The sequence below is a fragment of the Epinephelus fuscoguttatus genome, linkage group LG3 (genome assembly GCF_011397635.1).
Source record: "Epinephelus fuscoguttatus linkage group LG3, E.fuscoguttatus.final_Chr_v1".
NCBI lineage: Eukaryota > Metazoa > Chordata > Actinopteri > Perciformes > Serranidae > Epinephelus > Epinephelus fuscoguttatus.
In genome coordinates, this window is record NC_064754.1 from 6,287,933 (window position 1) to 6,298,034 (window position 10,102).

At 43.0% G+C, this 10,102-nt stretch overlaps 1 protein-coding gene across 6 annotated transcripts in view; it reads right to left on the reverse strand.

Moving 5' to 3' along the window:
- nacc1b (nucleus accumbens associated 1, BEN and BTB (POZ) domain containing b) overlaps window positions 1-9,401 on the reverse strand; it is a 34,125-nt gene extending 24,724 nt beyond the window's left edge. For 2 of the 6 annotated variants that reach the window (XM_049571574.1, XM_049571568.1), the window contains exon 1: window positions 6,422-7,182. The gene's annotated coding sequence lies outside the window, so the exon portion shown is untranslated. Of the gene's footprint in view, window positions 1-6,421; window positions 7,183-7,411; window positions 7,460-7,772; window positions 7,860-9,217 lie in introns of those variants that run through there. The other 4 variants (XM_049571569.1, XM_049571572.1, XM_049571570.1 and 1 more) reach the window with 4 other exon arrangements.
- Between the last annotated feature and the right edge of the window lie 701 nt (window positions 9,402-10,102).

Here is a 10,102-nt window from a genome sequence, read left to right on the forward strand (position 1 = left end):
CCTCAACGATTGTGAAAAACACAAAGGGATTCAGTTTTTTAAATACAAAGCAATTAATGTATTTTTGTCAATAGTATGGCGAACTGTCCAGGGTGTACCCCACCTCTCACCTAATCACAGCAGGGATAGGCCCCGCTGGGACCCTGAATAGGATAAGCAGTTACAGATAACAAATGAATACATGAATAATTATCAGTTGGTCAACTTTGTCATTACTAGCTACAACAAAACATAGTGTTGTCATTCCGAGACAGAGCAATGATTAACTGATTAATTGACCTTAATAGATCACGTCAGCACTACGCACCACAGTCATAAAAAAAATCTACATCCATGTACATAAACTACCGATAGAATAACCCCTCAAATACAATTGTTTAGACAAATACAATGTGTTTACTCGAGTAGCCTACGTGTTCCCATTCATTTTAAGTTTGTGTCACTGGAGCATTTAGAAAAAAAATAGGTCACCTGAAAAAATGTGTAAAACCATCCATCCATCCATCGCACTGGACTGCATCATGATAACAAATCCAAATACAACAGCACTGTAGTTTTCAGCTCCGACCTCAAGCATATTACAAACCATTATGGTAGAAATCTGATTCAGTAATTGATATGTAGTGCTTATATAGTCAACAACGTTGTGTATTACGAGTCAGACAAAGAAGGAGTGCAATGACAAATGCTGAGTAAGAAATATTGCTGTAGTGCCCGGCACTATATCTGAGTGTTCAGGTGTTCATTGAAGGAAGACAGGCAGAGATATCCCTGATCAGGGTTTACAGCCCTCTCTCTGTTTCAGTTTGAATGGGATAGTTACCTCCACAGCTGGAAAATGTTAACACCATGCGCTCACAGCCCAGCTGGCCTTACATAATATAAAGCCAATATTCAACAAAGTCTACTGAAGCCAATTAGGTGGTCAAGACGCTTTTGTCCTAGGGCTGAACTAATACCTTCTTCTGAGTGTTTCTCTTACATGTAGCATGTATGAGAAAGTATTAGTTCAGGTCCCTGCGCCACAATGGCTTCCCGCTCCTTCAACAGCTATCATCCAGATGTTACTGAGCACTGCTGTTCAAGTTGAAATTCACAGTAAAAGACATTTAATCACCAAAGAGTTGGGCGTAAGTGGCCCAGAGGGCAACTTCTCACCAATGCACAGACCCTGGATTCAGGATCTGGAGACTGAGGGTAGGACAAAAAAGAAAACTAGCAGATCCTCTATATGACCATTTTGTTTGTTTTTTTTCTTGTGTTTAAAGGAATACTCCAACTACAATGACAATTAGTATGACAATTAGTCAAACCATGCTACGCTGAATTTCTGAAGAAAAAAACATTGATTTATGGTGGACCATGTTTAACACCAGCAACGTCCATTAATAAACTCTTACAGAACTCGTGCACTATGGTTTGAAGTCTGTAAATGTACATTTTCATATACCTTTGCTCTTGTTAAATGTGGTCCCCTATCAATCCATAGCCCCTTTTACACTGCCAGTTCAAGGCGGGAATATCGCGCCATTGTGCTGCCTCACTGTTTTGTATGTGAACTGTCAGGGAGGACAATGCTGAAATGATGTCTGTATAAACAGGACAGAAGGCAGGTCGGGACCATGGGGGGGGCAGGTATGATGATAAGACGACGTGTTATGTGTGCAATCCACTGCAGGAGATTGAAAAAGCAGCTGGTAGCAGTTAGCAACTAGCTAAAAGAAGAAAAACAGCTGCTGTAAATGTCCACAAATTGGGAAAAACAATGATATCCTGAGCTCCTTACCCTCTGAGCAGAGGATGAGATCAACCACTGTGTATGAAGTGCCAACGTCGTGTACATGTCACACAAGAGGCCGACGCTGTTGTGTTAAATATCACGCCTCTTTTGGTTCCGATGCTAGGATGCTTTCTAAAATCACACACTGGAGCAGGATGACCCATACCTCCATTATTTGTTTATTAGGGGTGCAACGATACACAAAATTCACGGTTCGGTTCGGTTCAATATTTTAGTGTCAAATGCATCTGATAAATCACCCATCTTCTGTGGTGCATTCTTAGCAGCAGAGTATATATTATGAAGAAATAGCTCCCTGTAAATATATTTTGAAACATAATCATTAATATTTTGAAACATTTGAAACATTCTAACAACACAGTATCAACCAACAGTATGTCGTACAATTCTATAAGAATATAAAAAAAACATTAAATGAAAAATTAAATGTATCTGGTGCAGCTATACCTGACACATTTTCTGCTGTGCATACATAGCACCGGGGAAAGTTTGTAGCATGTGTGTTGTTGTCGTTCCTTGTTTTTGTTTGGTTCCACCTATTTTCGCATCGGGGTGATGTCAGCGTAAATGTGTTGTCATGTTTGTTGTTTTTCCACTGTTGTAGTTTATCGTTGTGTGACACTTGCGACATACCGTTGTATTTTTGTCCACGACACTCTTGCCATCAGGGTCATAATTAACACGAAAATCAAAGTAGTTTCACACGCCAGATCTGAAGGATGGTAGAGGATCTTCGATTTCGGGTATATCTGAGGCATTAGCCATGTTGCAACGAGCTAACTTTGCATGTAGCTTCAGCAGCTTGTTTTGGTCTGAATGAATGTGTGAGGCGCAGCTCAGTGGATGTGCGCTCGACAATGCAGCCTAAGGCAGCATAGTTGAGCGCAGATCCACTGAGCTTTCAGCACAGAGCGCATCGTCAGAAGTTGATAAAATAAATAAATAAAATTGCGTATTGTTCGTTTCATAGTGCGTACCGAACCTAGGCCAATGTAGCGAACGGTTCAATATGAATACGTGTATCGTTGCACCCCTATTGTTTATCTGTAAAATGCAAAGGAGGCATAAAGAAGGGACGTAGTAGTGACACTATAGCACAATGACATGTTAACATCTTAGTCCAACTGAAATCGTACTAAATAGAATTTCTCAAAGGCCAAAAACACCCAGATAATTGGGAATCAAATTACTCCTGCATGTTTACAGTAAATTGGACCCAAACTGGCCAAGATGCTTGGCGCATGCTTCAGTGTCCCCGCAAGGCTCTAAACCGGAAGTCAGAAGCATTGCATGCGTAACAGAAGAAGAAGGAGCCACTAGCTACATGGTGAAATCTACATCCAGACTCCAGAGCCGTGCATTTTTGGTCAGATGAAATGTACAGAGTTGTAAAGTTGTCCACCATGGTACCAGTTTGCCACTAACTAACCGTAGCTAACTTGTTTGGTCTGTGACGTAAGGTCAACCAGAAAAAGGTCCAGTACTAACAAGCTGAAAGGGGGCATATCGCCACCTATCGTTGTGGTGTCAGACTTACTTCAGTCAATAAATCGGTTTCCTTCCTGTGCTTGTATACTGGGACAAGGACAGTAATCCAATTAAATGGCCTAGTTGAGCTATAACCGTAGCTCAACTTAACTGTGCATGTTAACGTACAATGTGTTAAAGGGATGGTCAGCAGGACGGAACAATGGATGTGTCAGGCGTGACATTTTGATGGCGTGTTATGCTTAAGACCCACCACTGGAAGATTTAGAAAGCAGCTGGTACCAGTTAGCAGTTAACTAAAAGAAGAACAGCAACCGAAAATGTCAACAAATTTGGCAAAATGAGGTCCTAGGGGCTCCTTAGCCTCAGAGCAGAGGATGACATCAACTGCCATAAAACAGGGAAGGTAAATTATTGTCATTACCATGTTACGCCACTGTTATTGTAAAGAAAGCACTGCCTGACCTGTATGTTATGTCACACTGGAGTCTGACGCTGATGTGTTTAATGTTTGCTCGTCAACGCCTCTTTTACTTCAGGAACACCGGCATGCTATTTTAAATCACATACGTTGTTTGGTTTAAGCGAAGGCAGCGTAATGCAGGGTCTTTGTTGCAGCTGTAATTTCTGTGTAAAACGGGCTAATGCCGTGCAGTGCAGCAATCCTTTTAACCTTTGCTGATCTGTAGTAGGTGGCAACAACTTTTATGTCATCTGCCATGAGATAAAAGTTGCAACCTCACTTTACAACCTCACATTCAATATACACCATAAAATAACAGAGTTTTAGTGGTAGTTAAAGGTCCACCTGGGGAAACTTAAACAAGGCCATTCTCCGAAAAGCAAGATTAACAAAGCAAGTAAATTACAACTCTTTGACAGAATCCACTAACACCACCAACTTAGTATAAGAGCATCTGAGGGTGGATTTGCCTTTAAATTCTAGCTCCTTTGGTGAAGTTGCTCCTTGGCCAACAATAAAAGATAGTGGTTGTAGTGGGAAGCTTCCAGGTGTGAATGTGAAGCAGGGTGCTGTAGCGTGCGTGCTCAGCAAACCTTCCCCGCTTGATAAATACAGGTTGAAAAAAAAAAAAAAAGTGGGCTTAAGCAGTCCTGAGCTCCAGCCTGACGCCTACACAAGGGCAGCACTGAGAATAAAAAGGCCATCAGCATTTCATCATAATTAATTTTTAAGTTAATAGCAACTCATTATTTTTGATAGATATAGGCACGGTAAGTAGGGCAGTGGGCTTTGAGAAGGAGTAAAGCATGACTCTTTACAACCCCAGTGCTACACATTTCATTGTAAGTATTTTAATTTTATTATTATTTATAAATGTAAGTTTAAAATTCCAGACTAGTGCCTGCACAGTTATGGTTATAATAACCACAACGTTTATCAGCATCTCTGGGTGCTTTCAATAGCAATTTAGTCGGAATAAGATACTTAAAAATTGCCCAGATGCTAATATCAGTATGAGTACTGATTGTGTATTACATTATTATAATGCCTAATTAATTGGGCAGGCTGATTCTGGACAAAAATCAATTAAGACTGCAGACTGCGTATTGGATAGGGAGCACTTTGTACAATTTGATCTGAACAACACTCCCATCATATCAAAACACTATTAGCGCCTGAGTGTATAAATTACAGTTTAGTTTTCCACTACTTATTTTGTGAGAATCAATAATGTTTTGACATAACTTCCTGGACACTGTACCTTGACACATTATTGTGCCTTGACAGTTTGTGATGTAAAGAAATCAATATGCATTATATTAATGTAATTATTGTGCAGCTGAAGTGGTCCGAGTGTTTTCTCTCCATGCATTTTGGGTTGTATCCAGGATTTGTTTACATACATTACTCCTACTTTTAATATCATGATATTGATGGTGACGTGGATTTCTGTCTTATCAAAGCAGGTCACTGTATCTAAGTGTGATGACAGAGTTGCAAGGTTGAGATCAAACGCTGCTGGTTTTGACCTCTGCAGTGGCTTGGAAAATTTAAAGTACAAAAAAAAAAATTGCATGATTTACTGTCTGCTCCCTAACATCTGCACTGCTCATGGCCTTGAGCGAGCAATTGAACCGACAAAGTGTCCCAGTGGAGCGTCTCAGCGACCAATAGCAGATGCCTGTGGTTGTTTCCAGGTGTAAATATGTGCAATCACATGAATAATAAGCAGGCAGTTGCTAAGACAAAGCATTTGTGTGAAGAAAACCATCCCTCCATAATCAGAGGTGAAAACAAAACGTAGCAGCGCTGAAAATTATATCACACATTCAGGACGACACCAGCATCTGTGACAAAAAAAACTTAAAATTGCTCTTGTGTATTTTTGCAGCCTGCAAACAAACTTTTTCTGTCACCCAAGCCAACTGCCTGCCTGATTTGATCCCGACACACTGGGGAGCACTGATGTCATCCAAGGACATCCTACCAGCCACCTTTTCCTCCCCGCAGGTCAGAGAGGTCACAACAACTTCCAGGAAACATAAAGGGGAGTTAATTCACACCACTTGACCCTTGCCCTGCTGTCCCCATGTGCCCTATTATATGCTTCACTCAACTATGTGTGTGTCTGCCTGTGTGTGTGTGTGTCCTTTACAACTTTATAAGTTCACCTCCAGTGCCACAAACTCTGGTTTACTTTATGCACACTAACCACATGCTCCTGCTAACAGCCAAAAAGAAAGTAACTTGATCACAGCAGTCAGTTTGCTGGCTTCTAATCAATCAAAGCAACTATTTGCATCAACAGCAACACACACATGTGATATCAACATCAGTCACGACTTAATCACATTCAGTTTCCTGGTTTTTGGAGGTTAAAGGTGGCCTGTTAGCAAGTAGCAAGCTAAAGCTAAGGCTAACACTGGCATTAGTAAAACACTTCACCTTTGCATATAATTCCCAAACACGCCGTTAAATAACGTGGAGTAAATCCCAGCCTTGTTTGGGGTTTAGTTTGGAGACATTTAAGGCTGAAAATGTTATATTTGCCGACACTCGTGGGCACCAAAATGTGGCTATAGTGTAGCCTCCCCTGAGCACGACTAGAGCTGAAACTTCAAAAACGAATTTTTATTTATACACATCAATTATACATCAATTAATCTCACATGAAAGACTAGCAGAGCCGATGTCTCGCCGGTAGACGCCTCGGGAGGGAGAGAGCCCGCCACCAGCGGGGCAGCAGGGCAGTCAGAGCGGGCAGAGAGCTCTCGGTGCCCCGCCGTGTGCCAGCCTCGATGCCCGGTAGGATTTGGGAGTCCTCGGCTGGCCCGGGCCGGTGTGTGCGTGCGTTCAGAGGGAGGGAGGGAGGGAGGGGGCGGCAGCGGAAAAGGGACAAAAAGAGAGCTCTTCTTCTGTATCTTGTGTGCCAGCCCCGGTTTCAACTCCCTCCCGACACGCACACGTTTATCGTCCGAGGAACCGGGGGCACGAAATGTGCCACAAAAATAGTCGAGGGGATAAAATATTCAGCAGTTTAGCGCTCTCCCCGTCTCCCCTCTTTCCGTGCCAGCGCGGTGTGATGTCCGTTTAGACCGAGTTCCCTCCTCCTCCTCTGGCCGAATGGCAGCTACCGATACGGGACAGACACGCGTTGTTCCCCTCCAAAATGTCGCTTATGATATATCACAGCGATTAAATTATTTATTTAATCTCCACCAAAAATGGGACCCACGGAGCCACACAGGCTGCGTTCACTTGGCCGAACTCCGACGTGGACATTTGTGTGTTATTTTTCCAACCGGAGAGGAGAGTGGGGTCTACAGCGGAGGGCGATACTGGTACTCCATCTTTAGCCGACATCAACAGGTCATCCCGGGACACAAATGCGCTGCAACTGTGGGCGAGACAGACGGATGGATCCGGCATGGCGAGAGGGGAGAGGAGAGGAGGGGAAAGGAAAGTAGGGGGTTGGCTGTAAAATCTTAACCCGTTTACCGACAGGACACCGTGATATTGGGCGAGTGCAACGACTGCATGCGCTTTTTAAAATTTCAGCACGTTTATGGAGGAAGAAAAAAATGCACCCCAAGTTAGTTTTTGGGGAAAGTTCGGGAATGCGGGAGAAAGAAGAGCGGAGGACTCATCAAGTCACTCACCGAGGGAGAGGGGAGGACAGCCCGCGGCGACGAATGAGTGGAGCCGGTGAAGTGGTTAAAGTTTGGTCTGTCCCCATGAGCCCATCCCCCACAGTAGCACAACTTTACCACCCCATCCCCTTAAAAAAACCAATAAAATAACAATAGCTTTACCCCCACTTCAACACACAGCCGCAGACCATACACCACTCCTGTATCCAAATTCACCCATCCGAATTCAAGAAAGCACCCCCCGCACACACACACACACACACACACACACACACACACACACACAGTTCAGGGCTCGGACATCTGACCGACCCGTCTCGCCGGCCGAGCCCGAACCGTTGTCCTCGGTGACCCGCCGTGCTCAACTCACCCCCTCGGCTGTATTCCGCTGGAAAGTGTTTCAATGGAGGGCCAGCGCAGAATAAGCGGTCTAGTGTCTCCCTCCGCCTCGCTACAGGCAGCCATTCATTGTGACTGTAAGCTGTGAACCAGCAGCCGCACACAATTCACGCATACACACACACACATACTACACGCACGCACGCACTCGCACATGCAGGCGCGGGGAAGAGCGCAGAGCTATCGAGGAGGGGGACGCAGAGGAGCAGAGCGGGGATTTTTTTTTTTTTTTTTTAAGTCTCCCAGGGGTTGCAGACAGATCGCAGAGCTACCGATCGGCTAGACAGACAGGTAGACAGACAGACAGACAGATGGGAGGCAGTCGGCATCGTCTCATTACTTTTGCCAGTGCTGCAACGAATTAACACTGCACCTTATGCACTGTAATTTCAGATGCCAATAATGAGTAGCCCATGTTAATCAGGTGGGCGAGCTGGACTGCTTCCATTGATACAGACTGGAATATGAATTATCTCAGGCCTGTTCCCAGACATTAAACTTCTCCCATTAAACTATTATTTTTCCCAATTTAAACTATGCACACAGGCAACACAATGTCAGCCAGGCAAAGCTTTGCAAGTGCACCAATTTAAGTATAAGGTGAGTTTACCTGGCTGCTCGTCACAATAGACCTCATTAAATCTATAGGTTTTTATGCAAAGCCCTGAAATAGCATGGCTGAAGGGAAACTATGGGCTCACGTCCAGATTCAATATGTTTTCCTCAGCATTACTAAAAATAACTTGGCACATGAACAATAATTTGGATGAGTTATGGCAGAAAAGTTGACCTGAGTGCACGTGGGAATGTTGTTTTTATGCAGACACAAAATAAAAGAAATTTATTATAATTATATTTTTAATTATTGTTTTTTAAAAGTATATTAGAAGGCTATTATCAGCCTATTACTATTAAAATTATTTTAATTATTTTTTTTAAAATTATATTATTGGGATATTATCAGCCTATTAATATTATTTATTTATTTATAAATTTATTTATTATTTTTTAATTATTATTATCAGTCTATTGCTGTTATCATTATTTTTATTTATTATCTAAATTATTTAAATTATTATTATTAGACTATTATCACTCTATTATTATTATTATTATTATTATTATTATTATCATTTTTTTTTTTTTTTTTTTTTATTTTTATATTTCATTTAAATCCTGAGTTTATTTTATTTGGAGTCCAGCCCAGGAATGCCATTCGATATAATGTAACGAGCAATATAACACACCATGTCTTAAAACCAGAAGTAATCAGATTACATTTGAGGGAGTAGCGGATTACAGGTCTGAGCCCACGCGCCGCTGCAGGCAGGTAGACAGGCAGCGTCCCCAGCCGACCCGACTGTCTGAGCCCCACCCACCAGTCCACCCACTCAGCCCCGCTCTCTCACTACTCACCAGGCTGTCCTCTCCCTTGGGTGGCGGAACCGACTCCCTCCTGACCGACACCGCACGGACCGTACAGCCGGGCGCCGCCGGTTCGATCCCGCTGTCTTCTGTGTGTGATAGTGCGTCTAGACTCCGGGCAGGTGAGCCCTCCGGGGCCTCCAGGCGCTGCGCACAGTGAATACTAAACAGGATGAGACTGCATTCAGGCACGGCACTGCGCTCCCCGCTCCCTCTCTCTGTCATGCCAAATACTATTAACTCTATAATTCTCCTGTGTCAGATGTATAGCGCCACGCTCTCTGGGCATTTATTGTCACAGCGCCCCCATCCAGATGTTCAGGCTTGTGTGCGTACAGTAGAGGCTGATAGGGTTTTTTTCACCCACATTCACCCATGTCCTATTTTATGAGAAAATGGGTGCAAACTATTAAATAAAACAGCGTGGTGGTAGATGACGTGACAGTAAGTGTGAAATACTGGGATGTACCTTGCTTTTCGTTGTGGGTCAGGCATTCATCACAGACATTGAGGTAGTGGTTCAAGTATTCTCCTAATGTAAATGGAGCAATGCCACATAGAAAACACTCAGTTACACACACACCAGTTATATGGATTTTCTTTCTTTCTTTCTAGGTTACTATTCAGGATAAACTTCAGGGAGATCAGATCAGAAGCTTCTATATCAAGGACAGGGGTGTAAATACAGACAGTCTCACTGGGGCCCGGGTAGAGGGGCCCGACTGCTACCTGGAAATACGCTCATAAATCACATTAAATCATAAATGGTATGATTTTCCACATCTGCCCTCAAAAAGACAAACCCATCTCCATCACTGTCTTCTGTTTTTACAAAATAATATCAAACTATAGCAAAATTATATGCTTATTCTACAT